Raw genomic sequence first — 16,310 nt, 5'->3', positions numbered from 1 at the left:
ACTCTCTCCTTATGACAGCGAGGTACTGATAAGCATTCTCTGGAAAGGATGAGTTAATCAGTTGTAAATCAACAGAGCGTTTAACAGCTGCCCTACGTGGCTCCTTTCTATGCTTATTTAAAGTTAACAGATTGTTTGAGTCCTTACTAGGGCCAACATATTGCACTAGGTCTTCTCTGCTATCTCGGTCTTCTCTATCTTATCACCTCTTTTATTTATCTGATTATTGCATTCTACATTGGAGGGAAACGTCTGTGAGATCAGACCTCCATTGTATCATCACTGCTTTATGCCTGACATCTAAGCACATCCCAGTAAGCCTTTGTTCAACAAACAACTTCTCCAAGCATCTGCAACAAGCCAGGCACTGCCTATCTGTGAAGCCGTGCGGTGCAATGGTTAGAAATATTAGCTTCAGCTGCCGGGAGCTAGATTCTGACTGCACCACTTACCACCTTTGTAACTTAGGTGGGCTTTTGTTGAACACCTTTCTGTGCTTCAATTTATTCATCCCTGTAAATTGGTAAAGTGGTAGTATCTTTCTTTTTTTTCTAGATTTATTGAGATATAATAGACATATAAGATTATGTAAGTTTAAGGTGTACAATGTGTTGATTTGATACGCTTATATACTGCAAATGATTACCACTGGAGCATTAGTTAATACTTTCACATCACATAATTACCATTTCTTTTTTGTGAGGAGAACATTTAAGATATACTTACTTAGCAACTTTCAAGTGTATGTATATGTGGAGAAAAGGGAACCCTGTGTACTGTTGGTGGGAATGAAAATTGGTTTAGCCACTATGGAAAACAGTATGGAGGTACCTCAAAAAATTAAAGATAGAACTACCTATGATCCAGCAATCCCAGTTCTGTGTATATATCTGAAGGATATGAAAACAGAATCCGGAAGGGATATCTGCATTCCCATGTTCATTGCATCATTATTCACAATAGCCAAGATAGGAAACAACCTAAGTGTCCATCAATGGATGAATGGATAAAGAAGATGTGGAGCATATATATATACACACACACACATAATTCAGCCATGAGAAAGAAGGAAATCCTGCCATTTGCGACAACTTGGACAAACTTTAAGGGTATTATGCTAAGTGAAATAAGTCAGACAGAGAAAGACACATACTGTATGATATCACTTACAAGTGGACTCTAAAAAAGCCAAACTCATAGAAATAGAGACTAGAATGGTGGTTATCAGGGTCTTGGGGGTGGGGGAAATGGGGAGAAGTTGGCCAAAAGGTACAAACTTGCAGTTATAATATTGTTTTATTGGCTTGAGAGTACCATTATTATGGGGTGATATAAGGCCTTACCTGAAACAGAATGAGTGGTCAATAAATGTTAGCTGCGATAAAAAAATATATATATATATTACTAGCTCAGGTTGACCGATGAAGGATTTGAACTCAGAGAGACTAAGTAACTTTTTAAGAACACACGACTGGGGAGAGGTAGAACCAGTACTTGAACCCATGTTGATCTGGTTGTGAAGTCGTGGCAGCTTGTGCTAACCTCTGCTGTCTGCCCACTACATAATCCTGGCAACACTAACCTCCAGCAGTTCCTAGTCTAGGAGGCATACACATAAATGACTCTGTCAAAGGGCAAATTGACCTTCCTGCTACAAAGGAGAGTTCACAAGGCTCCCGGAGTAGAAGTTAGTGAGAGGTCATCCCATTGAAGGTGCTCTGGGAGCTTCCTGGAAAGGGAGAGAGTTGAACTGGACCAGGGGAGAAGCCTATCAATTGTCTTTCAAAAATCAAGATTCTCTGCTTCCAAAGCCATCCCCAATCCATCAGTCTAGTAACCCTATCAAAAAAGGAAATGAGGCTGCCTGGGTAATGGTTTCCACATGTTCTTCTTTTATATGGTCGTAGGTTCCAAACCACATGCATAGGCAAAGAAGCGGAATGAGGTCATCATCATTTTCATTTGCTCCTTTTTGTCTTTGCCGCTGGACTCTGTCTCTCTTCTGTCTACAGTGGCCTGTGGTGGGTACATAATAATGACTGCTCATGTTTATTAAGCCCTTACTATGTGCTGGGCATGGTTATAAGATCTTTATATGTAGTAACTCATTTACTCCTCATAACTACTAAATCAGAGAGGTATTAGTAGTATTCCTATTTCAAAAATGAGGGAACTGGGGCATGGGGAGATGAAGTAGCTTGCTAAGATCACACAGCTAGTCAACGAGGAGGCAGAGTATGAACTCAGGGTGCTGGCTGCAGGAGCCTGCATACTTAAGCCCCAAGCTCTCTCACTGCCTCTGTGAGCTCCAGAATCTTTAGGACAATTAACAAGTATTCCTAGAGCTAGAGATGGGGCACATTTAAGGCAAGTTAAGTCTCCTTGGAAGTTTCTCATTGGCAGGACAGCACCTCTCCTTCCTTTTGACCCTCCTTCCTTGACCCCAGTGTACTAAACAGCAAGTTGACCATTCACTGAGGGTGCCTGAGAAAGAGACTGACTATGTATTACACAAAATATTGTCTTGAATATCACTAGAGTGGCCAGCATGGTGGCACAGTGGTTAAGTTTTCAAGTTCAGCTTCGGCAGCCAGGGGTTCACCGGTTCGGATCCCGGGTGCAGACATGGCACCTTTTGTCAAGCCATGCTGTGGCAGGCATCTCATGTATAAAGTAGAGGGAGATGGGCACAGATGTTAGCTCAGGGCCAGTCTTCCTCAGCAAAAAGAGGAGGATTGGCAGCAGATGTTAGCTCAGGGCTAATCTTCCTAAAAAAAAAAGTCACTAGAATGTGTCCCTGTTCTTTCCCTCATGTCACATAGGAATCATGTGAGGACCAACCCACCTGTCCTATCTAGTTTTACCATCTCCAATTCATACTCTCCTTTTCAGTTGGATTCCAGTGGGAAACATTTGGCACACTCAAAAAGTGAGTTAAGGAGAGTTGAATGAAGCAAGTAATTAGGGAGAAAATCCATTACACCCCAAGACCTTAAGGGGCAGGGGGCAGAGCATAGTTACCAGAACCTAGTGAGAGGTGTGGTTGTGGGAGAGAAATGGTCATTGTAAAGCTGTGGTCATAGTAGGGAAGCACATCTACTATCAAGACCAGTGCCATCAGGTGGCAGGGGTGAGATGAGGGATAAATACCCCATCCTCTCTCTTCTCCCATCTTCTGATGCCTGTTGGAAACCAGAGTGCCAGGAGCCCAAGGGATTAGTCAGTACAGACTGAGAAAGGATTAGAAAGGTTAAAGGTCACTAACCAGCAGAGGTTATTTCTCCCTAATTTTTTATGTTTAGTTTCTTTATTTTATTTTATTTTTTCTTTCTTTCTTTTTTTTTCTTTTTTGGTGAGGAAGATTGTCCTAGAGCTAACATCTGTGCCAGTCTTCCTCCATTTTGTTTGTGGGACACCGCCACAGCATGGTTTGATGAGCAGCATGTAGGTCTGCGCCCTGGATCCGAACCTGCAAACCCCGGGCTGCCAAAGTAGAGTGTGTGAACTTAACCACTACTCCACTGGGCTGGCCCCCTGTTTGGCTTTTTACAAATAATGTTATAATGAACATCATATGTATATCCTTGCATACTGGACTTTTAATTCAGTTGGATAGATGGCTAGTTTGGGATAGTCAACTCAAAGGGTTTTAGAAGTTTTGAATGTTTATAGATGCTACCAAATACCTTACTGAAAAAGCTGTAGCAATTTCATCATCACTGTATATACACCTTCATCAGCAGTAGATGTTTTTAATCTTAAAATGTGTTGATCATATTGGCAAAGATGATGAATTACTGTTTTCTTTTGCCTTTCCTAGATGACCAGTTAGATTGAGCATGATTTTTCAAGTATATAATCAGATCACTTCTGTGAATTTCCTGTTCCTGTTAGAGATATTTACTCCCCTTATTGCCAATCTTTATTTCATTTGTCTGTCTTCTTTCTTTGTGTATTCTTTGCTGTATATAAGGTTTGGATATTTTTTGTTTGTTTACAGTCAGATTTCCAAAATATAAATCTGACCTTCCTCTTAAGACCCTTCAACGACTGCCCCTTGCCCCCATTAGCTCTTGTCCTCTCTCAAAGATTAATTTCAACATTGTCTCCTCTGCAAGGCAATCCGTGTTCCTCCCTCTACTGTCTCCCTAGATTGAGGCATAGATGGCTGTCAGGCACGGAGAACTGGAGTAAAGACAAACGATAAACGTTATGCCAGGGGTGGGAAACATTAAGATGAATAAGCCCCTGTACCTGTGTCCCCAGGGCACACTGTTCTAGTGGCTGAGTTTCATTGCCCACATTGAACAGAGCAAGTATCAGCAAAATATTAACAATCCTCACTTTGATTTTTCTTACCAGCAGTCTTCCCAGAAAAGAATCAAGGAGGTGATTGTTCCCAGAAAAGCCACATGGCATTTGTCAAAGTCCCTTCACAGGGACCTCAGTAGGCCAGCTGCAACATTCTAAGGTTACTCCAGAGAATCATACAACTGCAATGAAACGTCCTCCAACTGCCACTACCAGTATGACATTTTGATGTCCTCTGGCCCCGGGGATCCCCCATGACAAAATGAAGGGGGCTTCACTGCAGAAAGACGCACTGTTCTGATGGGTCGCTTTCTCAGCAGGCCCGTTTCCCCATGGCATGATACATAAATACACATTGGAAATTTTAGCCCCATTTTTTATGACTATGGAGATAATATCCAATAATCCCATCTGAGTACATGCTGCCACCTCTACTTTAAACAAACCCAAGCATGAAAGTTCAGACTTACAGAGCAGTGTGATATTCTTTCCAAACTAATTCAAATAAAAATTAATTTGCCAAAAATTCTCCAAATAGTTCGTTCTCTGTTAAACTAGGATTTGAGGAGTGCTGTGTCAGAGCACACAGTGGGAAGAGCACAGTTCCCTAGGAAGACCTAAATAGGCAAGGGACTCCACCACTCTGAGCCTCAGTTTCTTCATCTATAAAATAGAGACAATGTTTATATTTAAGGGCAAAGGTGAGGAATGAAAGAGTGCATGTTTAGGAGATACCCAGCACAGTAAGTGAGAAACTATAAATAAATGGTAGGCAATATTTCCTTTAATATGTTATAATGGAGACTCTTAATCTAGTCTCCATTTCCTCCATTGTTCTACATATGGAAGAAGACACAAAACTTCAGGCCAACTGGTTCTGGTGCAACTTCTGGCATTAAATCATTTTATTTCTTTACCTAAACTCTGTGTATTTCCAAGAATTTGAGATGCTCCGTAACCAGCAAATAAGACAGCCCAATAATTAAAGATCCATATAATCAAATGTGGGAAGCTACATTCACCAAATTCTTTCTTGGAGGAAGTATTTCTTTGGGAAAAAATAATGATAAAGCACCCCAGGTAAGATGAGGTTAATTGCCATTTAAGGAGATGAGCATAACCACCCCTTTCTGGTGAACCCCCTAATAGGTATAGGTCTATAATTTTGGAGAGTGGTAATAAGCAGAGGATTATCTGAATTTGTTTTAAATAATGCAGAGGTAATAAAATTCAAGTTCAGTTGGTGACTATTGTTGTTGGGGAATCATGTGAAGAGAGAGTCTGAAAATGTTATTTGTTGCTTGGGAAATAGAACAAAAAGAAAGATATTCTAGTAGTGAGTGACTAGTGGAATGAAGAGAGAAGGGGCGTCCTCGGGTCTTACAGGACTGACTGTCTAATAGAGCTCTATGTCAACAGTTGTTCATCAAGAGTGTAATGGAAAGAGTGGGCATAAACCATAGAAGAACAGGAATTATAGATGTGTTTCAGTGCTTGGGAAGGAAAGAGCAAGAAGACAATGTTCCATTGAGTTCATTCTTGGCTGGAACAAGCTAACTCCTCTGTACTGTACTCAACTGCAATCACCCTCTCTTTCCATTTTAAGAGAAAGAACTGGATGTGGTGATGGGTAGATGTGCAGAATATTGGAGTTGAAGGGAACTTGGACAAGGTGGTTGAGTAGAAAGCATGTGAGCTTGTGACTCCAAAAATGTGTGTGAAAAATCTCCAGTTAGGCACACACTAGCTGGAAGAGTAGAAAACTTTTTAAAGCATTCTGATTCTCATTTTGTTTATCTACAAAATGGGGACAGCAATACATGCTCTGAAGAGATGCTGGGAAGATTAGAAATAATATGACCAAGGATCCAGTCAAGGTGGACGGTTAGTGAAAGACAATTATTATGATATTGACCTCCTCTGTTTACCCTGTCCTAAGACTCATCCTCTGAATGTAAGTGTTGAATCAGTAAGAATATATACTCAACATGCAGGAATCCTTTTAAATTTTTTTTGAACCATCTGAAGCCCTTGCCTATGTTCTGTGCCACTTGGACTAAAAAGGTCATATCCTGCACCACCGAAGTATTCCTCAGTTTTGGTCTCCATTATCAGACAAGCACTTGGAATTTTTTCCCTTTCATAGGCTGGACATCTTTTTAACCTTCTGTAGAACTTAAAATTAAAGATAAGCACTGGGATGAATTTCTATGAGATCAATGGTCTTTTTGATTTGTAAATATGGCACTTAGGCAAATTAGATTAAAAAGAGAAAGTAATTAAATTAATAATCTCTTTTTTTGTGCTAGTGTGAGAAAAGACCTAGAAGGTCTAAACAACACTGTTCCAAGCAGTTTGTCCAATTAGCATTGATATTAACAGCTTGTGTTCTTCTAACAGTACGCTTCACAAATCATCTTCAAAATATATCTTAAAAAAAATAGATTAAGGAGACTCCTATTTGCTTCACAAACCATAGAGCTGCATTATCTATGAAGATGAGTTTTCCTATATATTTGAAAAATCTTGAAGGGAAATTTTTTCTGTTTGGGTCTTAAATGGAAAAAATACAGCTTGAATCAAAGTGTTGTATTTAAATGATATCTTTTCCACTTATGGGTGGTTATAACTTGGGCAAGTTATTTAACTTCAGATTCACAGTTTTCTCATATGAAATGAAGATAATATTCTCTATCTCATAGGACTGTTGTAATTATAGAGCACGTAACATGGCCCTACATTCTAAGACAGGCTTCCACCTCTTATTCTTCCTTTGCCACTCTCAGTAAATTTCTTGCTATAGACTAAAGGCTCAGCTCCTTACTTGACCTTCAAGATGCTCTCTGTATTCTTACCTTGGCATGCCTTTTGCACAGTTCTTATTTTTTGTATCCTACATAGACCCAAACTGAACTACTCACTATTTGCTTCGCATACCCCAGAAGGTCCTAACTCATGTCTTGGCGTTTGCTATTTTCTCTGGCAATCATGTCCTGTCTCCAGCATATCAAAATTTTTCCCTGCCTTCAAGATTTAGGTTCAAATGTTTCTACTTCCTTGACATCTTGTAATTTCCCCTGACATCCTCAGACTGGAAATGCCTCCCTTTCTTCTCTCAATCCTCACAGAGTTCAAGTCAACATTCATTGATCATGTGCCAGCAGTGTGTCCAGCTCTGTGTTAACTATCAGATATATAAAGACAAGTAAGACACAATTCTTCTATAACAATGAATCAGATATGATTTCATGTAGGGAAACTTAACAGAAAATTCTTAGAATAACAGCATATCATCTTCTCTCTTTTCTTATTTATTATAAATAACGCGATTTACTGCCTGGACTAACATAGACACTTTAAAAGAGTTAACCCTTATGTGATTAGTATTATTCCCATCTTAACAATGATAATAACAAAAATCTAAACTTTGGAAAGGTTAGAAAACTTGTTAACCTCTAGGTTTTATAACTCAGATCTATTTGACTTTATGACTCAAACTACACTACCCATTTCTACGATTTCATATTAAATATGAAAAAGGCATTCCTTCTGAACTTAAGGAGGGCTCTTTTTCATTAGAAAGAAGAGACTGAAATTGTGATACCCAGCAGTTGAGGGGCCACATTTAAGTAATCTGTATATACCTCCATAGCACTCAGCACATATTTGATACTGGGTTAGCAGGCAGAGGTGAATTTGAGATATGACCATTGTATCAGTGAGGCTAAGTTAAGTTATATTGCTGTAACAAACAACTTGAACTCTTAGCACCTGACAGCAACACAGGTTTAATTTTGCTCACATGGTATGCATGCCCATTGTAGGCTTCTTCTAACCAGTATTTTGGCTGACAGAGTAGCCGACCCGCTGCATGTTGTAGTTTTAGGTAAGAGAAGAAAACATCTCTGGATGGCTCTACACTGAAAATCATTGGTCCCTCAGGACTTAGCTCATTCTTTGTTGTTATTGCTGTTGTTGTTAAATAAGAATCTTTCAGTCATCTAATATGTACCAAGTGACATGGTAATCATTGGCAATAAAGCAAAGACTAAAACAAACAAGGTACCTACACTCCAGCAGGTGAGTTCAATATTAGACAAATAATTACCCCAAAATTCTTCAATTACAATTGTGATAAATGTTGTGAATTAGATGGTGCTATGAAAGTATATAACAAGGATACCTCATAGTCTTAGAGTTTAGAAAGGATGTCTCTAAAAACACGATATATAATTGGATACTGGAAAGAAATGGAAATAAGCCAGGTGAAGATGGAGGTGATGGGAGGGAAAGGTAAGGAGAGTAGAGTAGGATCTGGAATCTTTCCAAATGTACTTCCCCGGAATTGTGTTAGCTGTCGCTTAAAATTATGGCCCAAGCCCACTGCTTCTGTGTATTAGCACTAGTCATATCCTATTAAAGTTTATGTTGTTAGAGTGGCTGTGTGTTCCCTTATTCTAGACTGTGTTTCTTGGATAGTATTTTGTTTTCATCTCTGTGTTTTCAAGGTATGGGACTCAATACATTTTCAGAAACCTTTTGAAGTGATAGAACATTATAGCTTGCTAGGCCTGTAGAGCAAGCTGATATTGAATGAAATTCCAATTTTTGAAAACATATCATGTAATATATAAAAAATTTTAATATAAATCAGCACAAAAAATTCCACCAGAATTTTATTTACCTCTCCTCATCTTGTTCTATTCTCCAATATATTCAATATTTCATAAAAGCAAGATAATAGTGTTCTCATTTGTCTGTTCAATTGTGGGCACCAACAGATGATTCCTGGTGCATTTTCTTGCTGAGTGATATTAAGGGAAAAAGAAAGTTATTAACTTTTAAAAATATAGTAGAGGGAATATATAAACTAAACTAAATATCTCTTTAATTTCCAAAAAAAGGAGATTTATATTCAGAAATGCATAATTCCACCAATGAAACACTAAACACATGAAAACAGTTAATACTGTTGGAAAGCTGGGGTGTTGAAGTATTGGGAAATTAATGTTCCACTCATTCATTTTCAAAAAATGTTTGGTAGGACTTATCCCATTTAGCAAGAGGAAAAGAGAACTTACACATTTCTGGCAAGAAAGGGCTTCCCAAGTTACACATAAATATTGATATTGGCTTTAAGAAAGTGAAAAACACACACAAAATCAAATACAATAGACATATGGAAGACTTTGAGGAGCTTTATAATGTTGCATTCAATATCTTTTCTCTTAAGGTAGATTTTAATCAACATTTTTGCTGTTGAGGATCAACCAAGCCAGCAATTTGGCTGTCGATTCAAAGAGCATAGAGATTTTTTTTAATGTAGATTTTTTTAAAGATAAAATTAAATTCTGAGAGATTCACAGTCTTAAGATACAGTTCCATCAGGTTTGACGAATGCATCCATCCACGCAACCCACATACCTATCTATAGAATATAACTGTCAACCTAGAATTTTCTCTCCAGCCTCAGTTAAAGTGTCCTCCAGAGGCATAACTACTCTGGATCTTTTTCAACATAGATTAGCTTTGCCTCTACTAGGAATTCATATAAATGGAATCATACAGTGCATTCTCTTTTGTGTCTGGCTTCTTGTGCTCAGCGTATGTCTGTGCAATCCACCCATGTTGCTGAACATATCAGTAAGTTGTTGTTGTGTTTATTACTTAATGTTATTCCATGATATGAATAGACCACAATTTTCTTATCCATTCTAGTTTTAGGCTATTATGAATAAGGTTTCTGTGAATATTTTTTATGACTCATTTGGAAACATAGATTTTCATTTCCCTTGGCTAAACACCTGGAATTGCCAAGTCACACAGTAGAGGTGTATTTAATTTTATAAGAAAATATCAAAACTTTTTCCCAAAGTAGTTCTGCAGTTTTACACTTCCACTAAAAATGTATGAGAGTCTGATTACTCCTCAACCGCACCAATATTTGATGTCACTGTTCTTTCAGTGGCACATGATTGTGGTCCCAGTGTGCATCTCTCAGATGATTGATGGTGCTGAGAACTTTTTGTGTCCTTGTTGGCTATTGATACTCCGTCCTTTGTTAGCATTGCTGTCATAGATGCTTTTATCATATTGACAAAAGTTTCTACTTTGTGAAAAGTTTTTATCATGAAAAGGTATTGAACTTTTTCAAATGATTTTTTAGAATTTATTAAGATATTATTATGTGTTTTCTCTTTGACTCAGTTAATAGAGTTAATTTCATTGCTTGATTTTTAAAATATGAAAGTGACTTTTTCTTCCTAGGGTAGAGGTCACTCAATTTTTTTTATGTAATTGTTGTATTCACTTAGGTATTGTTGGATTCAATTTGTTAATATTTTGTTCAGGATTTTTTCTCCTAAGTTCATGAAGATATTGGTCTATCATTTTATTTACTGAGAATGTTTTTTCAGGTTTTTCTCTCAGGACAATGGCCTCATAAAAGAAGTGGCGAAGTGTTCTCTCCTCCCCTATTTTCTGAAAGTTTGTGATTGCTATTATTGATTCCTTAAATATTTGATAGCATTCTCCAGTAGTAACAGCTGAGTCTGGAGATTTCTTTATGGAAATATTTTTGACAGTAAATTCAATTTCTTTACAAGAGTGGTTGTCAAAGATTGGCATGCATCAGAATTGCCTAGAGGGCTTTTAAACACATATTGTTGAGCATTGTTTCAGAGTTTCTGCTTCACTAGTTTTGAGGTGAGGCGAAAGGATTTTCATTTTAATACAGTACTGCATGATGTTATAGTCCTGGTTTGGGGACCAGACTAAAAACAATGGCTTTAAAAGATACAGAGCTTCTTAGATTTTATATTTCTTCTTGAATTTGTTTTTTTAAGTTGTGTTTTTTCAAGAATTTTTTCACCATTTTATCTAAGTTGAATTTATTGGCATGACATTGTTAATAATATTATCTTACTCTCTTTGTAATATGTTTAGGATGTTTAGTGATGCCTTTTCTCTTATGATAAGGAGAATTTAGGTTTCTCTCTTTTTCCTAATGAGTCTTATTAGACATTTATCAATTTTTTATGCTTTTCTGGAGACCTAGGTTTGGCTTTGTTAGTTTTCTCTATTGTCTTTCTGTTTTATTGGCTTCTGCTCTTAATTTTATGTTCCCTTTATTTCACCAATTTTGGGTTTATTTGTTCATCTTCCTAAGGTAGAAAGTTAGGTAGTTGATTGTAAAGCTTTTTTCCATTCTAATATAAGCATTTAAACTATGTTTTTTTTTCTCTAACCACTGCTTTAGATGCATTCTAACAATATCTGACATGTGTTCTTTCAATATCATTCAGCTGATAATAGTTTCTACTTTTTCTCATTATTTTTCCATTGACCCAGAGTTATGTAGAAATGTGGTGTTTAATTTCCATGTGTAAGATATATTGCTAGTTATCTTATTTTTATGACATTGAAATTTAATTTTGTTGAGATCAATGAATAAAGTCTATAAGAAAACAATTTTTTTTCTAGGTCATTTAGACTTTCTCTAACCCAATATGTTATCTGTCTTGGTGAACACTCCAAGTGAAATTGAGGAGAATGTGTATCATGCAGTTGTTGGAGTAGTTTTCTGTAAATGTCAGTTAGACCAGTGGTGATTGACAGTGTTTAAATCTTTTACAACTTTCCTGACTTTTTTTTGTCGTGTGTTTTTTTTTCAGTTTTAGTGCGGAGAGAAGAGTTAAAATTTGCCAGTCTGGTTGTGGATTTATTACTTGTTTATCGCTTTTAATTTGGTACATAGACATGTATGAGTTCATGTTTTTCTAATGAGTTGACCCTTTTATCATTATAAAATGTCTCTATATTACTCTGGTAATACTCTTTTTCTTGAAGTCTATTTTTACTAATATTTATAAGATCACTCTAGCTTTCTTGTAATTAGTTTTGGTGAGTTATGTATTTTTCCATTGCTTTGCCTTTTATTATATTATTAGTCAATGGTTTAACTGTAGTTTCTATCTTTAGGTGCATATACGTGAGTAAAACCATATGGACTTTTTATCATCTATAGGCTTGGGCTTCGTCTCCTATGGTGTAGAATATGCATCCAACATAACTCTAAAAGAATCACAATGATTTCATTAGAACACATTACCATCCATCATCAATCCTACTATATAAGCATTTACAGATCATTAGAGTGGTTTAGTACTGGTCTTATCAGTTAAAATCTATTGACTTGTTCTAATATTAGGTACTGTTTGAAGAACTTTATGGGCAATAAATTAATTTAATCCCTATGTCAACCCTATGAGGTAAGAACTAAAATTTTCCCTAATTTTCTTTTTTTTTTTGGGGGGGGGGGGAAGATTAGCCCTGAGCTAACATCTGCAGCCAATTCTGCTCTTTTTGTTTCTGAGGAAGACTGGCCCTGAGCTAACATCCGTGCCCATCTTCCTCTACTTTATATGTGGGATGCCTGCCACAGCATGGCTTGACAAGCAGTGCATAGGTCCACACTTTGGATCCAAACTTGAGAACCCTGGGCCGCCAAAGCAGAATGTGCGATCTTAACCACTGCACCACCAGGCCGGCCCCTAATTTTTCCTAATTTTGACTTGAGGGAACTGAGGCATAGAGAGGCTTAAGAAACTTGCCTGAAGTCACACAGTTTGGGAATGGCACAGCAGGCTTTGAATCCAGACATTCTGGCTTGAGAATCTTTAGTGAAGCGTTAGGGGCCATAATGCATACATTTTTTGTGAGTAAGGAAGGAGAGAGACAGGTGGAGCCAGAAGGAAGGGAAGGAAGAGAAGGGGAGGGATGGAAGGAAACCAGTAGGCAGAGGGTGTGAGGAAGGAGGGAATTGTCAACAGCAGCAAATGCACCAGAGAGACCAATCAAATAGTAATAGAACACAATCATTGGACTTGGCAATTGAAAGGTGACTTTCATTAGAAGGTCTCAGCCGAGCACAGGAGGCAGATGTACATAACAGAAGGATGAGAAATAAAGTGGAGGTGATGAAGTGCAGAGTGCAAACTTCTGAGAAGTTTGTATGGAAATGTATTTGTGGATGAATGGAAGTGGGAAAGGGTTATTGTGGTTTGTTATATTTTTGTTTGGGGGCGCCTTGTGTTTTAGGATGAGAGAAAAGTGAGCGTGTTTCTGGGCAGACAGAAAGGAGCCAGCAGAGGGGGAAAGATTTGTGTTTAAGCCTGATTGCAAAATAATTGTGAAGACCATCAGAGCTACCTAAAACACACAGAAAACAAAACAGAGGAGTGCACATCTTGGAATGGGAGGTGTGAAACCACTTCACCTGCTTTTCTAGATGTTTCTCACAAGCCCCCTTGCCCTGGCGTTCCAGACAGACCCTGATTCCATAGTAAAATGCTAGAGACACATCGGAATCCGTTTCTGTGACGAAGCCGTCTGCTGATGAATTAAGTGTGAATGAATCAGATACAGATGGACTGAATTTCATGAAAATAAACATGAATTACAAAATTGGAAGAGGAAAAATCACTTGTGCCAACTGAAAATTGTTTGGAACGTTAATTTTCCAGCCTGGCTCGATATTACCATCCATCCCTTTGCCTCCTTTAACCTGCTCCCAATTTGCATCGATGACATTTGTCAGTACTTTGGGGCCTTTGGAATGGGTCTGGAGAAACCATGGAGGCAGGGACTGCTGGGAAGCAGTGATACAAGATTTGTGTAGGCTTTTATTAGTCAGCATGGGGTCTGTGGGGATGCTGGTAAGAAATGATTCTGGCATGCCTCAAGGATGTCCTTCCTCCTTAACGAGACAGACTCAGACATGGCAACATATCAGAATGGAAAAACCCTTGGGCCTCAGAGTCAGACTGACTTGGGTTGGAATCTTGGAAACACCATCCAGTAGCCATGTGCCCTTAATCAAGTGGCTTCACCTCATAAGCCTCAGTTGCATTATCTGGAAAACGGGAATAACCAGTGCCATCTATCTCACAAATATTAGGCTTCAGTGAGGCTGTGCGTTCACAAAGCAAACAGAATGTGCTTGACAAAAGCTGTGTATCCGGAAAATATCAGCTAGTCTCTATGCACAGGGAATCACAGAGATCTGTAAAATCATATAAAAAGTAGAGCAGTGGTTTCTAGCTTAAGGCTCCTGAAGTAGAGACTCTCGGGATGGGACTCAGAAATATATTTTTTCTAAAGCTTCTTAGCTGATTCTGATGATTGATTACGTTTAAGAACTAAGGTTGGGGGAAAAAAGCCTCCATGTATCCAGTGTGAGACTAGCTTCTGGGAGACTGCTCCTGCACTCTGGGTTATTCTCTGCTTTTCTTGGTTCTCAGCCTTGTGGGACCATGTGATTCCACAGGGAAAAAAAAGTTTAATTATAGTGTAATTAAAATGCTAGTCCCAAATGATGATGTGGTCTTTCATTAAAGACCTTCTCAGAGGGAGGAAAAGGGAGTTGTTGAAGGCACATGGGAACAGGCAGCAGTTTATCTCAGCTGAAGACCCAGTGCATCACTTGTAGCTCTAGAAAGTAGAAAACTTACCTTAAATATACAATTCCTAATGTGTTCTAAAAGCAGCTGCTCTTAGGGGTAAATGAAATAATACAGAGAGAGCACCTTGACATTCAGTAAATAATTGCCCGTGTGTGACAATTAATAGCCCAAGTATAGCACCGACTGGAAGTGGCCTTGTGACTAGATTTTATCCAGTCAGACATAAGCAGAACTGTTGGTAGAGTTTCAGAGAATGGTCTTTAACAGGGGTCTGCTCAGCCAGCATATACCTTTTATTCGATGCTCTCCCCCTTCTTCTTGTCTAGACCATGACTGTAATACTGGAAGTGGTTCAGCTACTTTGGTGGAAAACACATACTAAAGAAGGGCTGAGCAAAAAGACAGGAAGAGGAGCCGGCCCCAGGGCTGGGTGGTTAAAGTTCTGCATGCTCCACTTTGGCAGTCCGGGGTTCACGAGTTCGGATCCCAGGCCGCAGTCCTACACCCAACTAAGCCATGCTGTGGTGGCGTCCCACATAAAAAATAGAGGAAGACTGGCACAGATGTTAGCTCGATGAATCTTCCTCACCAAAAAATAAACAAAAACAAAAAACAGGAAGAACCTGGGTTCCTGTTACCATCTCCAAATAGCTGTAGAAGCTCTGGATTTCTTACCTCTAGATTTGTTGTTGTATGAGAATAACAAAACTCCTGATTTATTTGTGACACTTGTTTTTGGGTTGCTGTTACTAGGAGCCAAAGTAATTCATGATACATGAGTTATAAAACATCATAGAAATTTTTTAGTTCAAAACACTATAGGATAAATACTTCATGATATCACTTATGGAATATCTAAAAAAGCCAAACTCATAGAAACAGAGAGTAGAATGATGGTTGCCAGAAGCTCAGGGGTGGGGGAAATGGGAAGATGTTGGTGAAAGTGTACAGACTTCCAATTATAACGTGAATAAGTTCTGGGGACCTAATGTACCACGTGATGATTATAGTTAACAGTACTTTATTATATACTTGAAAGTTGCTAAGAGAGTAGGTCTTAAATGTTCCCACCACATACACACACAAATGGCAATTATGTGATGTGATGGAGGTGTTCCATAATGCTACGGTGATAATCATTTTGCAACATATAAGTCTATCAAATCAATAGGTTGCACACCTTAAACTTACACACTATTATGTGTCAATTATATTTCAATAAAGCTGGAAAGAAAGAAAAAGAAAAAAACACCATAGAATATGGTTTGCTTTACAAGTTGGGAGTCACTTTCTGGGACCCTGAAGGAGATGGATTCTAATAGCTAGGTGAGGGAAAATGAAGGGCCAATGCTGAGCTGACTTAGAGGTAAGATGACCAGGAGCCAGGGACACTGAGTAACGTCAGGCACTGGGGCCTGGTGTTGGAATTGGTGATGAGAAGAAGGCTATCCACTGGGGTTTGAGGGAGATGGAAGTAATCTGAACTTGCCTAAGACAGATGGACGATCAGCAGGTGGAATGCTTGTGATGTCAGAA

At 38.4% G+C, this 16,310-nt stretch overlaps 1 long non-coding RNA gene across 1 annotated transcript in view; it reads right to left on the bottom strand.

Moving 5' to 3' along the window:
* The window catches only part of LOC138920754 (uncharacterized), an 88,051-nt gene extending 83,551 nt beyond the window's left edge, over positions 1-4,500 (bottom strand). Inside the window, exon 1 of the long non-coding RNA XR_011432500.1 lies at positions 4,360-4,500. This is a non-coding gene — a long non-coding RNA (uncharacterized lncRNA). The remainder of the gene's footprint in view (positions 1-4,359) is intronic.
* Positions 4,501-16,310: the final 11,810 nt, after the last annotated feature.

The sequence above is a fragment of the Equus caballus genome, chromosome 25 (genome assembly GCF_041296265.1).
Source record: "Equus caballus isolate H_3958 breed thoroughbred chromosome 25, TB-T2T, whole genome shotgun sequence".
NCBI lineage: Eukaryota > Metazoa > Chordata > Mammalia > Perissodactyla > Equidae > Equus > Equus caballus.
This window is presented reverse-complemented; position numbering and strand designations above follow the sequence as displayed.